The 23,356-nt window shown below is 48.0% G+C and overlaps 1 protein-coding gene and 1 pseudogene across 1 annotated transcript in view; both read left to right on the top strand.

The window, feature by feature from the left end:
• LOC136393982 (keratin, type II cytoskeletal 8-like) overlaps positions 1 to 15,621 on the top strand; it is a 56,966-nt pseudogene extending 41,345 nt beyond the window's left edge.
• Positions 1 to 23,356, top strand: part of LOC136395739 (calcium/calmodulin-dependent protein kinase kinase 2-like) — a 1,028,348-nt gene that overhangs the window by 172,082 nt on the left and 832,910 nt on the right.

Here is a 23,356-nt window from a genome sequence, read left to right as displayed (position 1 = left end):
GAACAGGAGACGGCCAAAATCTTTTTCTCCTGCAAACTTCTACCTTCCTTTTATTTGATCCAGCTAATAACATTGTTTTGTCTTTTTCTAAATAGCTCCAGATATACGAAAAGGTTTATATAGGCGGATGGGGATCCTGAAACCCTCAGCGAGATCTTCTGAGCACGGCTTTTAAGATACCTAGAGGCAGAAAAAGCCCAATAGAGATCAGGTGAACTACCAGCTTTCAGGATACACCCTTAAGGTTCCAATGCCCCAAAGGGGTCTCATAGAATGCCATCTGGGTCCTGCTTCAATAGTGGAAAGGAAGGTCATTGAGCTAAAGCCTGCCAGACTTACATGCCTCTGCTGTGAGGAAACAGGGACACTGGGAAAGTAGGCTTCCCCTCGCTCCTCTAAGGGAGGGTTCAGTCTCTTCCAGCCTCTGCTCCAGCCACCTATGACCTAACCTTGCCCAAGAATTCTGTGGTTTGCCACTGAAGGCTGAAGATGCCCAGGGCCATCGGCCCCATCTATGACACTGTGGACGAGCCTAGGGTATTTCTTCCAAGAAGCAGGTAAACTGATCTCATTTGCACAAGGGCCACTTAACTATGTCTTGCCTGAATAGTCAGGTTTTTTTATTCTTCCCTCAAAAATCTCTGTTGTGGGAGTTGATAGTCCTATTTTCTGCTGCTTTGTTTAATATATATTGTTTTCTTTATTCCTCCTACCTCAATGCCTCACTCATATTTTAGGCTAGAACCTACTCCTAATTTAGAGCTCTCTTTCCCCTTTTGCCAACTTCAATTATGAATCTACCTTTGCACCCAGCTTAGTGTATCCCAAGGTTCTCTTTACCACACCACAGTCGCAGAGCTCCAGGGAAAAGCAACCTGCTCTCATCTCTCTAGGCAGAGGAGAATAGAAACTCCATCTCCACACATGCTGCAGATGACTTTTCCAGTCTACCTGAATCATTACCAGCTAGAAGCAGCGGTCATTGGGACTTGGACGTGAACTGCAAAGTGTAGAATTGTGACAACAATTCCAGTGCCATGCGGACTTTTCCTGGATGTGGACATTTCCTGGACTCCTGCTCCTTGTGACAGCTTCTAACAGACTGAACTGGGGTTAGGTTGCATTTGCAGGGATTTGGAATGGTGATGGTGCCAACTTGGACTTGGTAAACATGTTAAGGACACTACTCTTTTATGGATTCTTGCTGTATTGGCCAAGAGTTTGCTTAAAGGCTTTAATCACTGTAAAAAAAAAAAAAATAGAAGGCGCCTGGCCGGCTTGGCTTAGCGGTTAGAGCATCGGCCTGGCGTGCGGGGGAGCCCGAGTTCGATTCCCGGCTAGGGCACACAGGAGAAGCGCCCATTTGCTTTCTCCACCCCCACCCCCTCCTTCCTCTCTGTCTCTCTCTTCCCCTCCCGCAGCCAAGGCCCCATTGGAGCAAAGGATGGGCCCGGCGCGCTGGGGTTGCTCCTTGGCCTCTGCCCCAGGTGCTAGAGTGGCTCTGGTCGCGGCAGGAGTGATGTCCCCGGAGGGGCAGAGCATCGCCCCTGGTGGGCAAGCGTCGCCCTGGTGGGCGTGCCGGGTGGATCCCGGTCGGGCGCATGGCGGAGTCTGTCTGACTGTCTCTCCCCGTTTCCAGCTTCAGAAAAATATATAAAAAAAAAAAAAATTAGAAGATTGACTGGATAAAGAAGATGTGGCACATATACACCATGGTATACTATTCAGCCATAAGAAATGATGACATACGGCTCATTTACAACAAAGATGTGGGATCTGATAACATTATAAAGGAAGTGAAGTAAGTAATAAATAAAAAAAGAACAAGAACTGCAGGAATTCTATATATTGATGGGACATAAAAACAAGACTAGTAGAGCATGGACAAGAGTGTGGTGGTTACGGGGGCAGGGGGAGGGAGGGAGGGAGAGGGAGAAGGGGAGGGGTAGGGGCACAAAGAAAACTAGATAGAAGGTGATGGAGGACAATCTGACTTTTGGAGATGGGTATGCAACATAATTGAATGACAAGATAACCTGGACATGTTTTATTTGAATATATGTACCCTGATTTATTGATGTCATCCCATTAAAATTAATGAAAATTTAATTATAAAAAAAAGACAAAAATTTTAGTATTGAAAAGTTCAGTAAAATTATCAATAACTCCATAGCAGACAATGCGTATAAAGCACTTAGCCCAAAGCTTGGCACATAGTAAAAGCTTAATAAAGGCTGCCTACTAAATTATTACATCCATACACAGGGTGTTGGAGGAAAAACATACCACCTCATACATAAACACACCACATAATGCAACTTAAGACTCAATCTTTGTCCCTTCCAAAAGAGCCCTAGAATTTGCTCTCCCCCCACTAAAATATTATATATATTCAAAAACATAGAAAACCATACAAATATTCAATTCTATTAATTATGCTACAAAAGTTTCATGTTAAGAATGGAAACAATATAAACACAAAGACAGTGTTGTACATGCTTACCTGACACCGAATGGCTTCTCCCCTAAAAGGGTGAAAACTCTTGTGGCATTTGCAAGAGTTGTTTGAGGTAAACCTAAAGAGGAACTTGTCTTTTACAAATCCAAGTTTCTATGTACCCGAGGCTCCCACTTTGTGCCCAACCCTGCCCCTACCCTGAGGTCTTCAGCTCCTCTAGTGCTCAGCCACTTTCTCTTCCTCTGTGAACCTCATTTTCCTTACCTGTAAAATCAATGTCCTGCTCCTACGTTCCCTATAATTCTGTCATCTACCCAATAAGGTACACACGGTACCGTAGTAAGAGTCTTTAGTGGGAAGGAGCCATTAAAAATTTCACTCACTGTGCAGGCAAACCCTGGACCTTCTCCGTTGTCTCTGGTCCACCCACGCTTGCTTTTTCTTTTTTCCCACCATTTCCCCACGTGAACGTCACATTCTTGCAATAACCAATCAATGCAGGTGGTTTCTAGGCTTTGTGCATGTCCTGTGCACGCTTTCTCCCTGCCTTTCTAGGTGAACTCCTATTTATCCTCTCAAATCCTGCTTGGGCAGCCCCCACAAGGCCAGCTAGCCCCTCCTGTGTTTTTTCTATGCCATGTCCATTCTATGGGTGCCCAAGTGCCTTGGAGTGTTTGAATCCAATCCACTGCTTTTATTCTGGCAAGAGAAGGAAAGCACTTTTAGTTTAGTTTAAAAATCTATTTACCCTCAGGTCTAGTAAGCGGCTAGTGTGAAAAGTCATGTGCTCAGTCAGGTCTTAACACGCCTCTCTCTCTACAGTCCTTTAGCCTGAAAAGCAGAGGGAGCTCCAACTGAAATACTCATAGAGGTTAAGAGACCAGGTACAGACTGTTACAAAATGAAGGGCACGTACCCAGAGAAGAGAGAGAACTCCTTAACCCAGCCTTCTGTTTGCATTCTGAAATGAAAGCCTGTGGTGTTCAGAGTCTAATTGTTCAGGAAAACTTGGAAATTCAGACTGTGAAGTCTTCTCGATCTAAACATGCTGATGCTGACAACCAATCAAAGTAAGGGGGGAATCTTCTTAGCGGGAAGCATGTCACAGGCTCACCTGTACAGTCAATTCTTTCTCCTTACTGCCCCACCTTGTGGACAGACAGTGGAAATTTCCTAGCACTAATGCCCACACCTGTTCAAAATACACCAACCGAAAAATGATTACAGAAAGTCCCAATGTACACAAGAACTGCAGTTCGTCTAACTAATCTGACATTTGGTCTAACTTCCAACCCCAACAGAACCAGGACATGGGTCAGCAGTCTCGGGAGGTCATGTGGACTGTCCAGTTATTCAATTCACCTACTGAGCATTATGTGCCTGGAGTGGAGGATGCCAAGATGAATGAGACAGCGTTTAGTCCCGCGCCATTCGGAGACACAGTCTTCCTCCACTTCGCATCTGCGCCTGCCCCACCTTCCCCATGCCCCACACTTGACTCGCCTGACTAGTCCCAGGAGTGCACCGCACAGAAGCACTCTCCCATCTGGTCTTACAGTCTTTACAGTGAAGATGGCCATATTTTTGTTCTAAAAACTACAAATAAAAGTGGAAGTCTTTTATTATCTAGGAGAAATAAAGCCAGATCTGCCTTTGCTTGTGACTTTGTGTAGAAAATATAAAGTCTCTTTAACCTCATTCACAGCTGTTCTCAAGTTTACTATATTAATTTAGGGCCTCACCTGTGGGATTCTTCTCCCTGTCTATTACATTTTTTCAATCCACTCTTCGCAATGCCACCAGCGGTCTCCCCCAAATGCACTTCCAATCACATTTTGGTTTGCACATGCTGAAAGCTGGCACTGAATTTCACCAAAATGCTACAAAACACAGAGGCCATGTAAAACACACGTCTTCACAACTTCCTTTCCTTCATCAAATAAAGGGAGGAAGCCAGGGATGACTTTGCTCTTATGGACACAAAAATGGAAAAGAGGAAGTGGGAGGCTAGCTGAGGCCAGAGGAGGACACAAGGTGCACCTGGAGGGCAGGTTTCCCGAGCGGGCGGCGACTCCCTGGGCCTGCTGGCTCTGCCTTTCCCCAGGACCCGAAGCCTCTTCCTCCCTCAGTAGGTCCTGCTCCTAGGGTCCCACCTGCTTGTCCTGTTATCACCCTGGCGTTGGTAGTGACCTCTGCTGCTGCCGGCTGGCCTCCACAGGACCTGAAAGCACCTTTCTCTCATCCTTCCAGTTCTTCTGCAGCCGGATTGAGACCCCGAGGTCCATCACTGGTGAATGGAGGTCCAGGCTGGTCCAGGGGTACAGAGAAGTATGGCATACTTTTGAACACAGAGTTCATTTTATCAGGCAGAGACTGTTCTTGAAAGTATTCTTTTACTTCTGCTTTTAAAATTGGCATTTGTGCCTGACCAGGCGGTGGTGCAGTGGATAGACCATCGAATTGGCATGCAGAGGACCCAGGTTCAAAACTCCGAGGTTGCCAGCTTGAGCGTGGGCTCACCAGCTTGAGCGTGGGGGTCACTGGCTTGAGTGTGGGATCATAGACATGACCCCATGGTTGCTGGCTTGAGTTCAAAGGTCGCTGGTTTGAAGCCCAAGGTCGCTGGCTTGAGCAAGGGGTCACTTGCTCTGCTACAGCCCCCTGGTCAAGGCACATATGAGAGAACAATCAGTGAACAACTAAGGAAATTAAGGAGCCACAATGAAGAATTGATGCTTCTCATCTCTCTCCTTCCTGTCTGTCCCTATCTGTCCCTCTTTCTGTCTCTGTCTCTCTCTCTCTCTCTCTCTCTCTCTCTCTCACACACACACACACACACAAAATAAAATTGGTATTTTCTCATTGTAGAACATTTCATGATTATGTAAAAGTATAAAGAAAAAGAGACTAAATTCTTCTCCAGAATCAACAGTTAACATCTTGGTGAATTTCTTCTAGTCCTCTTTATTAACATGTATACATTAAAATAAAAAGTGTACTAGATACAGGCTTTATATATGTTTTTCAGCTTTAACATATCATAAGCATGTCCCCAATACTGTCTTCTTTAACAACACATTTGTTTATAGCTACCTAACACCCCATTTCATAGTTATATCACTTTCATTTATGTATTTAGTAAGAGTTTAATGTTAAAACTGCAATGAAACAGCACTACATCCTCACTGGAATGGCTGAAAAGAACTGACAATGTCAAGTGTTGGCAAAGAAGCGAAGCAACCGAAATGCTCACGTATTCCTAATGAGAATGTTATTGAGAACAACTGTTTTACAGAACTATTTTATAGTATGTACCAAATATATATATATCCTGTGACCCAGAAATTTTTCTCCTGGGTAAACATCCAACAGGAAATACTGTGTGTGTCTATAAGAGAAAGGTTCAGGAATCTTCACGGCCACTTTATTCATAAACAAGAAGCAACCCAAATGTCCACCCATGCTAGACTGGACTTCAAACTTGTGCAACAACAAATACATACTGTGTGAGCTCATTTAAATTAAGTTCACAGACAGGTGAAACTAGTGTATCATGACAGTGTCAGCATAATGGTCCCCTTTGGTGGGTAAGGGCGCTATTAACTAGGAGAGAGTGAGGGGCACCTTCTGGGATGCTGAAAATGTTCTGTATCTTGAAATGCATAGGAGTTACATGGGCATATACATATGCATGCAAATATTAATCATGCTGTACACTTCAGATTTGTACATTTTATTGTACGTAATTTCTGGGTATAAGTCAGACGTCAGGAAAAACAAATATTTAATGTGCCAGGAAATATGCCACCTACTAGAGATATAATGGCAGTAGCCCAGGCCCCTCTGAGCTTACTGTATTACACCTATTCACCTAATGTCGACACCCTGATTTCTAACTTTTCCTGAAATGTTTAGTTTTCCAACCCAGGGTCTGCCTTCCCACAAAACATCATTTCACAGACTCCATGCTCCTGTCTCCTTCAGGTGCAGAAGTCCCTCTCCAGCCCGAGTCCTGTCTTCCAAGACCAAGAGGTTGCCACTTTTGTCATGTCTTCCTTGTCCTTTCTTTTACCCAACCTGTCCCTTTCATTTGTGTGATCAGCCAGACCTGGTTGGCATATGAACTCATGATGCGTCTGATGGAACTGTTTTCATACCTTTAGCACAAGGGCTCACTCTGAAAGTAGCCCTCTGTGTCCCTGGCCACAAAGCAACACATGTGGTCATTGAACAGAGTTGCAGTTGCAGGATTATCCCCTCCAGATGTGCAGGGCTCTGCAGCACCACAGAACAAAACATGTAACACCTGGAGAGAAACACCTGTTCTGTTCTGTCACCACTGTCTTAGGAGACACGCCTGCACCCATCCAGGGAGGAAGGACAGCTCCTCCTTCCCTGCGAAAGCCGCTCTACAGTGGTTCCTGTGGGGACCTCATCCCCGCACAGGGACAACACCCATGTGAGAATGTGAACAGCACAAGGCCATGTGTGTGAGCATGAGTGTCCCCTTGTGTGACAATCTTCTCCCTGACTTCTTAGCAGGCCAGATCAGGAATGTATCTTCACACTAGACATAGGGGAAGGTCTGCAAGGAGTTTTAAAAATATACCTATTGCAAGCCCTTGTGCATTGCAGCCAAATTATATAGGCAGGTCTTAGCTTTATAAGGTGGTTTAGTTTCTACTGTCATATGAGAAACTCTTGGATCTCCAGATATGTGGTGGTAGGTTTATTATAAGGGAGGGAATTTTGGAAGCCCTTGTAAATTGTATGAATTTGGAAGATACTATATTAGCCAACTATTTCAAGCTATTAAATACCACACAAGGGAAGATTAGTTTACCTTCTGCTTTTCTGCAGGCTCTGCGCCTCTTCTCCAGGGGATCTTGGCCCCCAGGAAGGCGAGGCTTGCATTCGAAGGCAATATCTCCACCAACTTGAACAATGGACCTTTTTTTTTTTTTGTATTTTTCCTAAGTTAGAACTGGGGAGGCAGTCAGACAGACTGCCACATGCACCCGACCAGGATCCACCCAGCATGCCCACCAGGGGGCAATGCTCTGCACATCTGGGGCATTGCTTCATTGTGGCTGGAGCCATTCTAGCATTTTAGCACCTGAGGCAGAGGCCATGGAGCTGTCCTCAGTGCCTGGGCCAAATTTGCTTTAGTGGAGCATTGGCTGCGGGAGGGGAAGAGAGAGAGGAAGGAGAAGAGGAAGGGTGGAAAAGCAGATGGGCGCTTCTCCTGTGTGCCCTGGCCAGGAATCAAACCAGGACTTCCACATGCCAGGCTGAGGCTCTACCATTGAGCCAACTGGCCAGGGCACAATGGGACTTTTTTCTCCTTTATTATTAATTTTAATGGGGTGACATAGATCAATCAAGGTACATAGGTTCTGAGAAAACATCTTCAGGTTATTTTGACATTTGATTATGTTGCATATCCATCACACAAAATCAAATTGTCTTCTGTTATCTTCTATCTGGTTATCTTTGTGCCCCTCCACCACCCTCCCCTCCCCCCCATAACCACCACACTCTTGTCCATGTCCCTGAGTCTCATTTTTATGTCCCACCTATGTACGGAATCATATAGTTCTTAGTTTTTTTCTGATTTACTTATTTCACTCAGTATAATGTTATCAAGGTCCATCCATGTTGTTGTAAATGATCTGATGTCATCATTTCTTATGGCTGAGTAGTATTTCATAGTATATACAGTGTGTCCGTAAAGTCATGGTGCACTTTTGACCGGTCACAGGAAAGCAACAAAAGACAATAGAAATGTGAAATCTGCACCAAATAAAAGGAAAACCTCCCAGTTTCTGTAGGATGGTGTGGCAGCATGTGCACATGCGCAGATGATGATGTAACACCGCGTACACAGCAGAGCAGCCCATGGCCATGCCAGTCGAGATGTGAACGGTACATAGGAAAGTTCAGTGTGTTCTGGGCTCGCTAAATTTGAATCCGTGACCAAAGTGCAACGTGAATATCGGCGCGTTTATAATGAAGCACCACCACATAGGAATAACATTACTTGGTGGGATAAGCAGTTGAAGGAAACCGGCAGTTTGGTGGAGAAACCCCGTTCTGGTAGGCCACCAGTCAGTGATGAGTCTGTAGAGGCTACACGGGATAGCTACCTAAGGAGTCCTAAAAAAATCTGTACGTGAGCCCACATTGAACTGCACTGAATAGGTATGAAACTGGGAGAGTTTTCCTTTTATTTGGTGCAGATTTCACATTTCTATCGTCTTTTGTTGCTTTCCTGTGACCGGTCAAAAGCGCACCATGACTTTACAGACACACTGTTATGTACCACATCTTCTTTATCCAGTACAATGGAACTTTTTAAAACAGGACTTTTGGAGAAATCAGGAGCTGAAGCTAAAAATAAAATTATTTTAAAATAACACAAAATTACATAACTGGCTTGTAGTAGTGCAAGATGTTACTTGGTATGCAAGTGCGACTCTAGTATTTGTACCCAGAACCTTTTCCACGCTGCTTAGCTCTGGAGCTTCCGGGGTCAGTGATGGACTTCTGCTTTGGAGCCTCTGGTTCCATTTGTCAACTGAAGGTGGCAACAGATCCTATCAGAAATCTAGTGTGGGGATTAAATGAGATTTCATCTGTACAGAACTGTAGTGTCTGCCTGGCACAAATTCGGTGCTCAGTAAATATAACTTATCTTGGTTGCGGTGCTGATCACTGCAGTGCCAAAAACGGGGGGAGGGGGGTGGCGAGGGAGAAAGCTGGTTAGAAGAAGCCACGTTCTGGACAGCACTTCCAGTGGATGGGGAGGGCAGGGCAGTCCATAGGAGACAGAGAGGGAATTTTCATCCTGATCAGCAAAATCATTAAACCTATTCTAGTTGACAGACTTATATATCTGTATCCTCTATATCTACCTATCTACAATATATTTTATAATCTCTCTATCTGTCTGTCTAAAACAATGAAATACCACTGAAATAAGTCAGAAATACTGTATCACTATGTCAGGGTTTCTGTTTGATTGTTTTTAAAGAAAGCTTTTAGCTATAGAAATGCAGATAGTTTCCCCTCAGGGTGAGTAGAAATTTAAAAAATATAAAGTTTTTCGGCCCTGGCCGGTTGGCTCAGCGGTATAGCGTTGGCCTGGCGTGCGGGGGACCCGGGTTCGATTCCCGGCCAGGGCACATAGGAGAAGCGCCCATTTGCTTCTCCACCCCCCCCTCCTTCCTCTCTGTCTCTCTCTTCCCCTCCCGCAGCCAAGGCTCCATTGGAGCAAAGATGGCCCGGGCACTGGGGATGGCTCCTTGGCCTCTGCCCCAGGCGCTAGAGTGGCTCTGGTCGCAGCAGAGCGACGCCCTGGAGGGGCAGAGCGTGGCCCCCTGGTGGGCGTGCCGGGTGGATCCCGGTCAGGCGCATGCGGGAGTCTGTCTGACTGTCTCTCCCCGTTTTCAGCTTCAGAAAAATACAAATAAATAAATAAATAAATAAATAAATAAATAAATAAAGTTTTTCAACTTTGTCCCTACTGAATGATGTTGAAAAACCAGTTCACGAGAGCGGGAACTCATTAGATTGTCTGAGTGCTCCCAAGTCTTCCCAAGTTCATGGATGTGGGTGCTCACATGTCCAAACGCCACTCCTAGACTGGAGCCCAGAGACCTGAAGCTTCTGAGTGCCATATGCCCGGCTTCTGCGAGCTTCGGTTGCTGTTTCTCTGCCCCCCACTGCCCTGTGCACACCTTCTCTTCTGACCTCAGCTGTTTCCTGGAAAGGGCCCACAGCTTTTGAGGCTCACTGCATACATTGGGAGTGTTTTTCTGAGAGCAGAACCCAGGCCTGGGAAAGTGGGGAGAGAAGCTCTCTGAGTACTCTGCTCTCAGCCATTCGCCCCACCTACAGGATACCACTTGGGGAGGAAGTCCCAATTCCTGGGACCCTTTTGCCCTCAGAAAGTGAAAGATGACAGAGAGGGACAGTCAGGGTCAGCAGGGAGCTGAGAGGGAGGAGGGCATCAGGGAGAGTGGGGCTGGGACAGGAACAGGGCACTGAGCCTCGGGGAGCCCGTCCTAGCCGCATGCCGATCACAGCATAGATCAGGGGTTGGGAACCTGTGGCTCGCGAGCCAGATGTGGCTCTTTTGATGGCTGCACCTGGCTCACAGACAAATCTTTAATATAAAAAAAATAATAATGTTAAAAATATAAAACATTCTCATGTATTACAATCCATTCATTTCCTACCGCTCATGTTCATGGTTGCGGGCGGCTGGAGCCAATCACAGCTGTCCTCTGGGACAACACCAAATTTTTTTTTTTTTTTGTATTTTTCTGAAGCTGGGAACGGGGAGGCAGTCAGACAGATTCCCGCATGCGCCCGACTGGGATCCACCCAGGACGCACACCAGGGGGCGATGCTCTGCCCATCCAGGGAGTCGCTCTGTTGTGACCAGAGCCACTGTAGTACCTGAGGCAGAGGCCATGGAGTCATCCCCAGCGCCCAGGCCATCTTTGCTCCAATGGAGCCTCGGCTGCGGTAGGAAAAGAGAGAGACAGAGAGGAAGGAGAGGTGGAAGGGTAGAGAAGCAGATGGGCACCTCTCCTGTGTGCCCTGGCCGGGAATCAAACCCGGGACTTCCGCACGCCAGGACGACGCTCTACCACTGACCCAACCGGCCAGGGCCGACAACACCAAATTTTTATTGGATAATGCGTAACACACATGGGTCATTGTATGGCTCTCACAGAATTATATTTTAAAATATGTGGCATTCATGGCTCTCTCCGCCAAAAAGGTTCCTGACCCCTGCCGTAGATGAAGAACAGCATCACTATGAGAAGGGCCATGTAGGGCAGGGCCTGGAGAGAAGTGAGGGACAGAGTGAGGCCAGTGGAGACGGCCAGCTACCTCCCTTCCCCGGGCAGGGCATCTGCAGCCACCGGCTGTGCCCTGGCAACATGCAGGGGCTGGTGGAGGACCTGAAGAATAAGTGAGCTGCCCTCCTCTGCACTGCCATCTGCCCAACTGAAGTCATCCTTTCCGTCCCACCCCAGGGGACTAGAGGCCTAAGACCCCATGGCCATTCGCTTGTTGGACAATGCAACCTTATATAATTAGGGTGACTATGTGACCAGGTTTTCTCAGTACAATCTAGTTTATACCTATTGTCCCGGCATAATTGTTAACTACACCCACTCCCTTTTCATCACAGAACTGTCCAGATTTGGACACCAAATTATTCGTTAATATTTACGTGGTAGACCTCAGATGGGAGAGACAAGTAGCCAACTGTCCCCTGTTATATACCTATACACCAGGTCCCTTTTTATTCTTTACCCTTAATTTTCTGCCCAGCCCTGTTGCCTGAGGTCTTATGTCAGTCACTGTTGCAAACTCTCCTAATATGCTTACTGTGCCTAATCCAATGAGTATTCATGGATTTGGAGAGAGGTTTCCTGCTCTAGGCCTCCCCACTGGCTGATGAGCAGAAGGACCACACCAGCTCTCTCATATCTTGCATTTCCATGAACTGAATTTTCTAGATATTTTACCCCCCTCAGAAAACTCAGGACAACCTCCCCTTTGCCTTCGTCCTTTGATTCTACATCTTTTCCTTACCAGGTTCGAGGATGAAATCAACAAACGCAAAGAGATGGAGAATGATTTTGTCCTCATCAAAAAGGTGAGGGTGTCCTTTACCCCAATCATACACTGGAGGCTTAGGGACTCAGACTAAGGCTTTTTGGGTTTTGTCCCTAAATGTTTTTAAGTAATGGGCCATTGTTTGAGTGCTTCTTAGATACATGGCATAGAAAGAGTAGGCAAGAACAGAGAGGTAAGGAGGTGCATTTGGATAGAACTTGGGACATGGTTAAGAAAATGGAGCAATAGAATTGGAGGTCTAGCCACAGAAGACTTGCTAAAGGAGGAGGAGGAGCACTGTAGAAAGCAGTAAAGGTGTGTAGGCTGGGGATCATCTCAGAAATCTCTGTCTTCGTGCGACGGAGGTCATCCCCATGCTTACTGTGCCTGTGTGATGAGGCAGAGGCTGGACTGGAGGATGAGGCTACAAAGTGAGGTGGAGAAGGCAACAGTTAGAAGGTTCCAAGTCTAGGCTATCAGGTGCTTCTGGGTTGGGGACCAGTGTGGGCACTCAGCTCAGGGGCCCTTCCCCAACACCCCCCCAGGATGTGAATGAAGCTTACATGAACAAGGTAGAGCTGGAGTCCCGCCTGGAAGGGCTGACTGATGAGATCAGTCAGCTGTATGAAGAGGTATGTTCTTTTTTCTGCAACCCTATCAGAGGCTCCTCCCAGCCCCCAGTGCACCAACGGACAAGGGCCCACCACTGAATAATTGCAGTTACTGATACTGACTCAGCATTGACGTTCTCTAGTTCTGTCCCCCACATGAGGGAGGGTTGATTGCCCCATTTCACAGATCAGAAAACATGCTCAGAGAACTGAAATAGCCTATCCAAGGTCAACCATCACACAGAGTGGTGGCCTAGTGGCAACTTGGGCTTGTTCAGTCTCAGAGCTTTTGTTCTGAGTCTTTGGGCTGTGGGAGCCCACTGTGGGCTCAGTTTTGGTAGCTGATTCACGGAAGGGCCCTGCCCCTCTGGTTACTCACCCAAAGCCAGATTTCCCTTTTTCCTAGCCTCATTTCATCCTTACATTGCTCCAGGTTCCAGGTCTTTGGGCTATTTTATTACTTTAGGAGCTTTGCTCTTTCCCAGGTCATCATATGCCCACCTGCTCCTCTCTTTTCTTGTTGTTCCTTAGCTTGTCCCCTAAGGAAGGTCCTTCTGCAAAAGAGGGCTCCTTGTATGCAGGGACAGGGTTTGACCACCTCTCCTCCTCACCATAGGAGATTCGTGAGCTGCAGTCCCAAATCTCTGACACATCTGTGGTGCTGTCCATGGACAACAACGCTCTCTGGACATGCATGGCATCATTGCCGAGGTCAAATCCCAGTATGAGGAGATTGCCAACCGCAACCGGGCTGAGGCGGAGACCATGTACCAGATCAAGGTGAGGAGCAGGGTCACGAGCTGGTACTTCCTTCTGGCCAGTTCTGTGCCCCTGTTCATGAGCAGGGAGGAGAATTTCAAATGCCACTCTGCCTGCTATGAGCTGGGCTTGCCTAGTAGTTGCTGGGGAGATTGGGATGTCCCTGTGCCCGATAATCTGGAAGAAGGCCTTCCGTGTGTGTGTGTGTGTGTGTGTGTGTGTGTGTGTGTGTGTGTTTCGTGTGTTTGAGGTGGGGGTAGCGGGGAGATGACCTGGGCTCTGGTGACTTGGTTGAGAGGGTACTTTCTCTCAGATGGGAGTCACCTTGGGTTCCAGAGGCTTCTCTTAATCTTCACTGCTCATCTCATCCCGACAGTATGAGGAACTGCAGACGCTGGCTGGGAAGCATGGGGATGACCTCCGTCGCACGAAGACAGAGATTTCTGAGATGAACCGGAACATCAGCCGACTCCAGGCTGAGATTGAGGGCCTCAAAGGCCAGGTATGGGCTGGACTGGCTATGAGAGGGGATCCTCAGACACATCCTGGTGAGAGGAAATAATGCAGGAAGGAGCGAGGGGTCTGGGGTTGGGGAAGGAGTCCTAGAGCAGAGCTTGGGAGTTGGAGGGGCAGCTACAATCCAGCTTCTGACTGTTCCTGGGAAACTGAGGGGTGCTGACAAGGTCCCTGGGGCCATGATGGGTCAAAGGGGGTTTGGAAGGTAGGTCTGGGAGGGGTTGCCACAGCCTACTTTATCTTATGTCTTATATTTCAAGGCAAGGTTAGCATTTAAGGAAGTCTAGAAAGCAGAGATCTAGTCCAATTAGGGTGGAGATAATACCTTGTAGTGTCCCAGCTGAAAAATTTGTGCAGGAAGTGCTTGGAAGCTGCTCAAATTTCCCCATTCTGCTTCCTGCACTCAGCAGTGGGGTTTTCTTTGGCCTGGGTGGAGTTGGATAGTCTAGGTCAGGGAGGGAGGCTCTAGAGGAGTGAAAAGGGAGAGAAGGGTGGGCCCAAGAGCAGGAGGCCACCACACTCTGCTCTGCTGACCTGTTCTCCCCCTACAGAGGGCTTCCCTGGAGGCCGCCATCGCTGATGCTGAGCAGCATGGGGAGCTGGCCATCAAGGATGCTCAGGCCAAGGTGGCTGAGCTGGAAGCTGCTCTGTGAAACGCCAAGCAGGACACGGCCCGGCAGCTGCGTGAGTACCAGGAGCTCATGAATGTCAAGCTGGCTCTGGATGTGGAGATTGCCACTTACCGCAAGCTGCTGGCGGGCGAGGAGAGCCGGTAGGTGTGGGGATATTTGACTGGCCCTGTACCTTACCCATGGGGTGGAGAGGGGTGGGCCCTGTTGTCCTAGGACAGGGCCAGTTGATCCTGACATCCGTGTCCTTTGGGTACAGGCTGGAGGCTGGAATACAGAACATGAATATCCATACCAAGACCACCACTGGCTACTCAGGTGAGTGCTCCCGCCTTAGGTGCAGGGCAGGAGGGTAGGGTCTTTTTACAAAGCCTCTATGCATTTCTTTCTTGTATAGCTGAGGAAGCTGGTGACCAATTAACTGTTTTGTCCATTGTCACATAGCTAATATCAAAGCTCTTTCCGGCCCTTTTCCTGGTATTCTGGACAGTCCTCGAGTAGTGAACCAGGGTGGTTCCCCACCCCAGGGGCTGGGGGGGAAGAAGGGGGCATCAGAACCTGATGTGTTCAGGACTCCTGTGCTCACATGGCTGCCTCTCCCTAACCAGGTGTGCTGAGCCCGAATCTCAACTACGGCCTGGGCTTTCAGGCCAACTTGGGCTCCAGCAGCGGCGCTGGCTCCTTCAGCCGTACCAGCTCCTCTAAGACTGTGGTTGTGAAGAAGATTGAGACCCACGATGGGAAGCTGGTGTCCAAGTCATCTGACGTCCTGCCCAAGTGAATGAATGACTACTGCAGTCTCTCCTGTCCTCTGAGCCTGTGGGGAGGGGGCTGGGTGGGGAGCAGTACAGGAGACCCGCCTGAGCTCAGCCCCAGCCCTCAGCTCCCCCGTGGGGTGGGGCAGTTTTACTGCCTGGGGGACCAACTCTTACCCATACCCTTAACTAAAAGCCAAATCAAGTGGCTTTTTTTTTTTTTTCCAAAATAAAGTCTCAGCTGGCTCTGCCAACCCTGCTTGCTCTACGTGTAGCCCTTGTCCATTGGCTGGGTGAGAGATGGTCGAGAGGTCCATCCATGGAATCGGAAGCTAGAGGGCGGGGCTGGAGGGGATGTTGGGCAGGAAAATCTGACCTTCCGGCTGTTCCCAGAGAGACTTCTTGGGTGAAAGCTTTTAGGCCTTGGTCATGAATGTGCTCTCAAATACCTTGTTTCATTACATTTGTGTAGCAAGCCTGGGAGGTAGGCAGAGCAGGTTTCAGATGGTATCAGGAGAGTTTAGTGTCCCCACGACACAGGATGTTGACATCAGGACTGCTTAGAGGTAAGGAAAAGTCAGGCCCAGAAAGACCAAGTAATCGGCCTCATTAGAAAGTGACAGATGAGGACTTGCACCCAGGGCTGTCCAGTTCTCAGGGTTGTGCTCCCTGGCTTGGCACATGGTGTTTCCTTGGGGGCCAGAGATTTTTTTTTTCTTTTTTTAAACTACTTTCATTCCTTTGCAGCCAGGGACCAAGGAGTCCTGGTTTTCCCATTCCTTCAGAGGCCGAGTCTGTCATTAGCAATTGGTGTATCACACCCACACTTTCTAGAAGCCAAGGTAGTATAGGACTTGATATCGGAATTGGACTCTTCCTGCTCTGCTTGGTCACATTGATCCTGCATTGCCCCTTGCCACCTCCTTTCTACCCTTTCACATGAGGTGTTCTTATCACCTACACAGCTCAGTAGGTAAAGGGCGTGTACATTCTGCCTGCGTGTGGGGGATGTGCTGTGTGTGAGTGTGTGGGTTCTGTGAGTGTAATGGAGTTTGCCTGTCTTTGCTGAAACAGTTTCCAGAGCTTACGGCAGGCACAGGCTTAGGATGCCACTGGGTGGAACAGGGAGCTGTAGCTCTTGCTTCCACTGCCACCACCACAGAGTTCTGGGCACACATGCTGACTCCTTAGCACGGGACAAAGTGGATGAGCCCCTAGCACGGCTGAGATGAGTGCATGTCAGACTTCCCGAAACACCAACAAGGAATAAACAAGCACATGTGGAGGGTACAGTAGGAGGGACAGCCTGGCACAGGACACTTGGGTTTTGGCCCTGCAGTGGGGTCTCCAGGGCTCTTGTCCACGGGTCCTCATTTAAAGCTGCATCCTAGCTGCCCTCCTCGAGGGAGTTGCTCCAGACAGCCCAGACATTCTGCCTACCCGCCCCCACCCTCCCACCCAGGGCCAAGACCAGGGTTTTGGACTGTGTCACAACAAAGGACGTCACTTTGATGATAAAACCAAGAACAACATTATCTAGAGCAGGGGTCTGGAACCTTTTTGGCTGAGAGCCATGAATGCCACATATTTTAAAATGTAGTTCTGTGAAAGCCACACAATGACCTGTGTACTTTATGCATTATCCAATAAAAATTTGGTGTTGTCCTGGAGGACAGCTGTGATTGGCTCCAGCCACCCACAACCATGAACATGAGTAGTAGGAAATGAATGGATTGTAATATATGAGAATGTTTTATATTTTTAACATTTTTTTAATTAAAGATTCGTCTGTGAGCCAGATGCAGCCATCACAAGAGCCACAACTGGCTCGCGAGCCATAGGTTCCCAACCCTTGATCTAGAGCTATAGCTCTCTATTTTGGCAGCTCACAGTAAGACATTCACTTTTATTACAATCTGTAAACGTTTATGTGTATATAACAAAATTTCATAAAACAATACCAACATGCCCACTCTTCATGTATGACTAAGCCCTCTCACCAGGCCTCAGGAACCAGAATGGTGGTGATAGAGCCCAGGGCAGCACCCCCTGAGAGGGAGCTTGCCCACTGAGGCCCCAAGTCAATGTCAGTTGTGCCTCACCCGCTCCTCCCTGAAGCTGACCAGCTGTCTCATCAGGCCTTGCCCCCAGGCCGTCTGAGCCCCACAGAGCTTCCACACCTCCAGTGTTTGTTCAAGTAAAGGGAAGAAAATTCCAGGGAGCATTCCCTTTCCCTCATTTTTCTTCTTTTTACTGAGCATATAAATTTAGAATCAACTTGTCTATATCTATAAATCATCCTGAGTAGAATCAACTTTTATGGAGTTGCCTTAAATCTATTTTCATTTTATAGGAATTAAAATCTTTATTATGTTGAGTCTTCTCATCCATGATCATGTTGTCTTTGTTTAATCTGTTCTGATTTTGTTCATTAGCATTTTGTAGTTTTCAGCAAATACTGTGCATATCTAAGTATTTTATTTTTGACAGTATGTATTATAAATGCAATTATTCAGAAGTTTTTGATTTCCAATTATTCATTGCTAGCATATAGAAATTCAGTTGAGTTTTCATATTGACATATTACAACTAAGACTTTTTGAGGGCTATGGAATTGTTTGGAATTTTTCTATGTAGAACTTGTCTTGTTTGCAAATAAGGACCATTTGATTTTTTCCCTTCTAATCTTGTACCTTTTATTTCATTTTCACGCATTATTGTACTGGCTAGGACTTCCAGTATGATGTCAAATAGGAGTGGTAAAAGTAGACATCTTGCCTCGTTCCCAATCATGGGAGAAGGCATTCAGTCTTTCACCACTAAGTATGATGTCTGCTTATACCTTCTATAGGTTCCATTTATCAAGTAGGAAGTTTGCTTTTTTATTTTTATTTTATTTTTGGTATTTTTCTGAAGTTGGAAACGGGGAGGCAGTCAGACAGACTCCGCATTCGCCCGACCGGGATCCACTCGGCACACCCACCAGGGGGCGATGCTCTGCCCATCCGGGGCATTGCTCTGTTGCAACCAGAGCCATTCTAGTGCCTGAGGCAGAGGCCATGGAGCCATCCTCAGTGCGGGGGGCCAACTTTGCTCCAATGGAACCTTGGCTGCCGGAAGGGAAGAAAGAGACAGAGAGGAAGGAGAGGGGAAGGGGTGGAGAAGCAGATGAGCGCTTCTCCTGTGTGCCCTGGCCGGGAATCAAACCCTGGGACTCCTGCACGCCAGGCCGACGCTCTACCACTGAGCAAACCGGCCAGGGCTGGAAGTTTGCTTTTTAAAATATGAATAGATGTTGAATTCTGTAAAATGCTTTCTGCATTGGTATCATGTTGATATTTTTCTTTAGACTGTTAATATGACATATTACGTTAATTTTTTTTATTTTAGTGAGAGAGAGACAGGAGAAACAGGGACAGACAGGCAGAAAGGGAGAGAGATAAAAAACATCAGTTTTTCATTGCAGCTCCTTAGTTGTTCATTAATTGCTTTCTCATGTGCCTTGACTGGGGGTGGGTGGGGGGTGGGGAGAGTTACAGCAGAGCGAGTGACCTCCTTGCTCAAGCCAGATGATCTGCGAGCAAGCTGGTGACCCTTGGCCTTTGAACCTGGGTCCTCTGTGTCCCAGGACAACGCTCTGTGCCACTGCCTGGTTAGGCCAGAATTCTTTTTTTTTTTTTAAAGACTATTTAATTAGAGGGGAGAGAGAGGGGGGGGGGAGCAGGAAGCATCAACTCCCATATGTGCCTTGACCAGACAAGCCCAGGGTTTTGAACTGGTGATCTCAGTGTTCCAGGTCGATGTGCTTTATCCACTGTGCCACCACAGGTCAGGCCAGAATTCTTGATATAACTGCAAAAACAGACAATTTCAAAGTGAGTGGGAACCCAGAAGTCCTCATAGCTGTCTGGTTGCCCTAATCCAGGGGTCCCCAAACTTTTTACACAGGGGGCCAGTTCACTGTCCCTCAGACTGTTGGAGGGCCGGACTATAAAAAAAAACTATGAACAAATCCCTATGCACACTGCACATATCTTATTTTAAAGTAAAAAAAAGCGGGAACAAATACAATATTTAAAATAAAGAACAAGTAAATTTAAATCAACAAACTGACCAGAATTTCAACGGGAACTATGGGCCTGCTTTTGGCTAATGAGACGGTCAATGTCCAGTTCCATATTTGTCACTGCTAGCCTTAACAAGTGACACGGCGCGCTTCCTGAGCCATGAGGCATGCCTTCCGCGTCACCTGAAGTAGTACTGTACCTGAGCAACGCTGCACTTTGCGGTGCCGCCAGATACAGTGCTTGTGGGGAGCCATCAACAACTGCTGGCTGACAAGGTCACAGCAGGAGAAGATCCACAACTGCTGGCTGACAAGGTCACAGCAGGAGAAGATCCACAACTGCTGGCTGACAAGGTCACAGCAGAAGAAGACCCACAACTGCTGGCTGACAAGGTCACAGCAGGAGAAGACCCACAAACTGCTGGCTGACAATGTCACAGGCAGAGAAGATCAAACGGCTGCTGCTTGACAGAGTCACAGCAGTGAAGACCAATGGCTGCGGGTTGACAAAGTCACCGCAAAGAAAAGGCACAACGATACTTCCCACTTTTGACTTTTTGAATTAATCTGGCCTTATATCCCCCCTTTTCTGGGTGTGTGCTATTATTTATGGGCACAGGGATAATAGTACCGTGCTTTCCCTGTAGATTCGTAGGAATTTCTTTGGAAATGAGACAGAGGGTGTGAGTTCCACAGAAAAGCCTGTAAGCCCCTTGAACTGGGCTCAGTAAACATAAGAGGCTGGCTATGATATCCCTCGTAAAGGGTTAAGTTTGTAGGAGAATTTCTTCTTTACTAATCATGTTAGAAAGAATAGATTGTGACTTGTGAATGAGTAGGAGGACAGTGGCTGTGCACAGAGCACCTTTCGGCCTTCACTTACTTCAACATTTTTCCTCCCTAGCCTTTTCATGTGATAGAGTAGAGAAATCTTTCCTTCTTCTTGCTTACCTGACCGGCAGATGGTGGAAACACTCTAAGAAGAATATAGTTAGAACTTAACTAGTGTATGAATATAGTAAATAAATAAAAATTTTTTTTTTTTCCTTTTCATTTTTCTGAAGCTGGAAACAGGGAGAGACAGTCAGACAGACTCCCGCATGCGCCCGACCGGGATCCACCCGGCACGCCCACCATGGGGCGACGCTCTGCCCACCAGGGGGCGATGCTCTGCCCATTCTGGGCATCGCCATGTTGTGACCAGAGCCACTCTAGCGCCTGAGGCAGAGGCCACAGAGCCATCCCCAGCGCCCGGGCCATCTTTGCTCCAATGGAGCCTTGGGTGCGGGAGGGGAAGAGAGAGAGACAGAGAGGAAAGCGCGGCGGAGGGGTGGAGAAGCAAATGGGCGCTTCTCCTGTGTGCCCTGGCTGGAATCGAACCCGGGTCCCCCGCACGCTAGGCCGATGCTCTACCGCTGAGCCAACTGGCCAGGGCTAAATAAATAAAATTTGACTAGACAATAGAATCTTAGGTAAGGTGTAGTGGAATAGCCCATTGCATGGCCTTGGATGGGAACACAGCCAACAAGAAAAGAATGTTTTGCTAAGAGAATTGTTTTGTGACTTGAAGGCAAGTCACTGAAACAGGTCTATGTGACTGAAGGCAGTTGCTGGGCTTTTCTCAGCAAAACATTCTCATAAGATTTTTGTACTTTCCAAGGTTATCCCTTCAGATGAGAGGAATGTGGTGGGATCCATAGAAGGAATAGCAATTAATCCTTCTGATGTTATGTTACTACTATGCTATCTTGCAGGTGCACTCTATGTATCTTTAAGCAAAAGTTATTCTTGATGTTATGCCAATTTCTCAGTAAACAAGCTTTTTGAAGTCTTGTGAATAAAATTAGGACACTGCATGAACTCAGGGCCATTTGTTTTAGCGAGTGGTGGTCCTTTGCTAGTCCTTGATAATTTCGTCTGCTGATCTCTCTCTCTCTGCCCCCCCTGACTCACAACAACAGTAAGGTAGAGTTATTAGTTAGTACTGATCTTTTAGAAGTTTGTACCAATGTTGTTATTGCTATTCAAGTTATTGTATAACTGTACTTTGAATGACTTACCACCTGATTTATAGCTTATAAAAATGAATTAACTGTTACCTGGAAATATGTAATCATAGTGAAACAAAAACAATGATTAATCAATGTCTTCAAAATACCATGTGATTGTAACTTAGCGTGTGTGTATAAAAAGCAAGCTAGACCAGCCATTGGAGAGATGCCTGGCAGTAAATGCTAACGAGAGAATGAAGAGAAAATAAAGAACTTGGCTCTCACTGGATTCGTGCGGACGCCGTCTCTTCCTGTGGGACCCCTGGATTCCCTCCGGGGCTGGACCTGGCAAGTGCTCCTTTCACTGACCACCAATGAAAGAGGTGCCTTTTCCGGAAGTGCGGCCAGGGTTGGATAAATGGCCTCAGGGGGCCACATGCAGCTGGAGGGCTATAGTTTGGGGACCCCTGCCCTAATCCCTACCTTTATCTCAAAGTTCATACCTAGCCTCGGTCACACTCCCTCATCCTCTCTCTCACCCCTGCGCACTCCGGGGGCCGCCACTGCCGCTTGCCCCCACCTGCTTCCCCAGCAGCAGCCCCTAATCCCCCGGTGCTTCTCAGCAGCCGCCCCTCACCCCCTCGTGCTTCCCGAGCCGAGCTCAGCCCCTCACCCCCGCGTGCTTCCCGAGCCCCCGCGTGCTTCCCGAGCAGCCGCCCCTCACCCCCTCGTGCTTCCCGAGCTGAGCTCAGCCCCGAGCCCCCGCGTGCTTCCCGAGCAGCCGCCCCTCACCCCCGCGTGCTTCCCGAGCCGAGCTCAGCCCCGAGCCCCCGCGTGCTTCCCGAGCAGCCGCCCCTCACCCCCGCGTGCTTCCCGAGCCGAGCTCAGCCCCGAGCCCCCGCGTGCTTCCCGAGCAGCCGCCCCTCACCCCCGCGTGCTTCCCGAGAAGCCGCCCCTCACCCCCGCGTGCTTCCCGAGCCGAGCTCAGCCCCTAATCCCCTGCGTGCTTTCCGAGCCGAGCTCAGCCTCTCACCCCCGCGTGCTTCCCTAGCCGAGCTCAGCCCCTAATCCCCTGCGTGCTTCCCGAGCCGCCGCCCCGAGGCCACCGCCCCCCTCCCCCGCGTGATCTGCCGTTGGCCACTCCCTCCGCCCGGGAGATTTCGGAATGTTGATTCCTCAGCGGTTACGCCCCATTATTCCGTGCGCTGGGCAGTGAAGGCGAGCGGAGCTCTGTCGCAGCGGCCTGTCCGCACGGTGGTGCCAGTGCTGGTGCTGCAGCCTTGCTGCCTTCTAACCGCAAACTACTCCAAGGATCAGACTCTCAGGCTACCTGCCCTCCGGGGTCTGGCTCGGGAGCCACAGTCGGTGAGTACCGAGCGAGCGGTGGGAGATGCTAGTAATCTAGCTGGTTGGCTTTTTTGGAGGTGGAATGGGCTGGGGTGAGTGTATGGCATGTCTTTGCTATTCTTTTTCTTGCAATCTTCCTGTGTCTTTTTGTTTGAGACGTGTCTTCCTCTATGGAAGAACACTTTGGTTGTTTCCATGTCTTGTCCACTGTGAATAATGCTGCAAGAACCATGGGGTTATATGTATCTTTCCGTATCAACCCGGGACTCCCACACGCCAGGCCGACGCTCTACCACTGAGCCAACCGGCCAGGGCCGCCACTCCTCATTTTTTAATTGGATTGTTTTCTTGTCTGTTGATGAGCTTTGGGAGTTCTTTATATATTTTGGGTATTAACCCCTTATTTGAGCTGTTTGCAAATATCTCCCATCTAGTTGTCTATTTGTTTTGTTGTCAGTTTCTTTTGTTGTGCCAAAGCTTTATAGTTTGATATGGTCCCATTCAATTATTTTTGTCTTCTCTTGCCTTTGGGGTCAAATTCATAAATTGTTCTCTTAAGGCCAAGCTCCATGAGTTTAGTACCTA

Source organism: Saccopteryx leptura, chromosome 2 (genome assembly GCF_036850995.1).
Source record: "Saccopteryx leptura isolate mSacLep1 chromosome 2, mSacLep1_pri_phased_curated, whole genome shotgun sequence".
Taxonomy (NCBI): Eukaryota; Metazoa; Chordata; class Mammalia; order Chiroptera; family Emballonuridae; genus Saccopteryx; species Saccopteryx leptura.
Note: the sequence above shows the minus strand (reverse complement) of the source record. Positions and strands in the feature narration are given on the sequence as shown.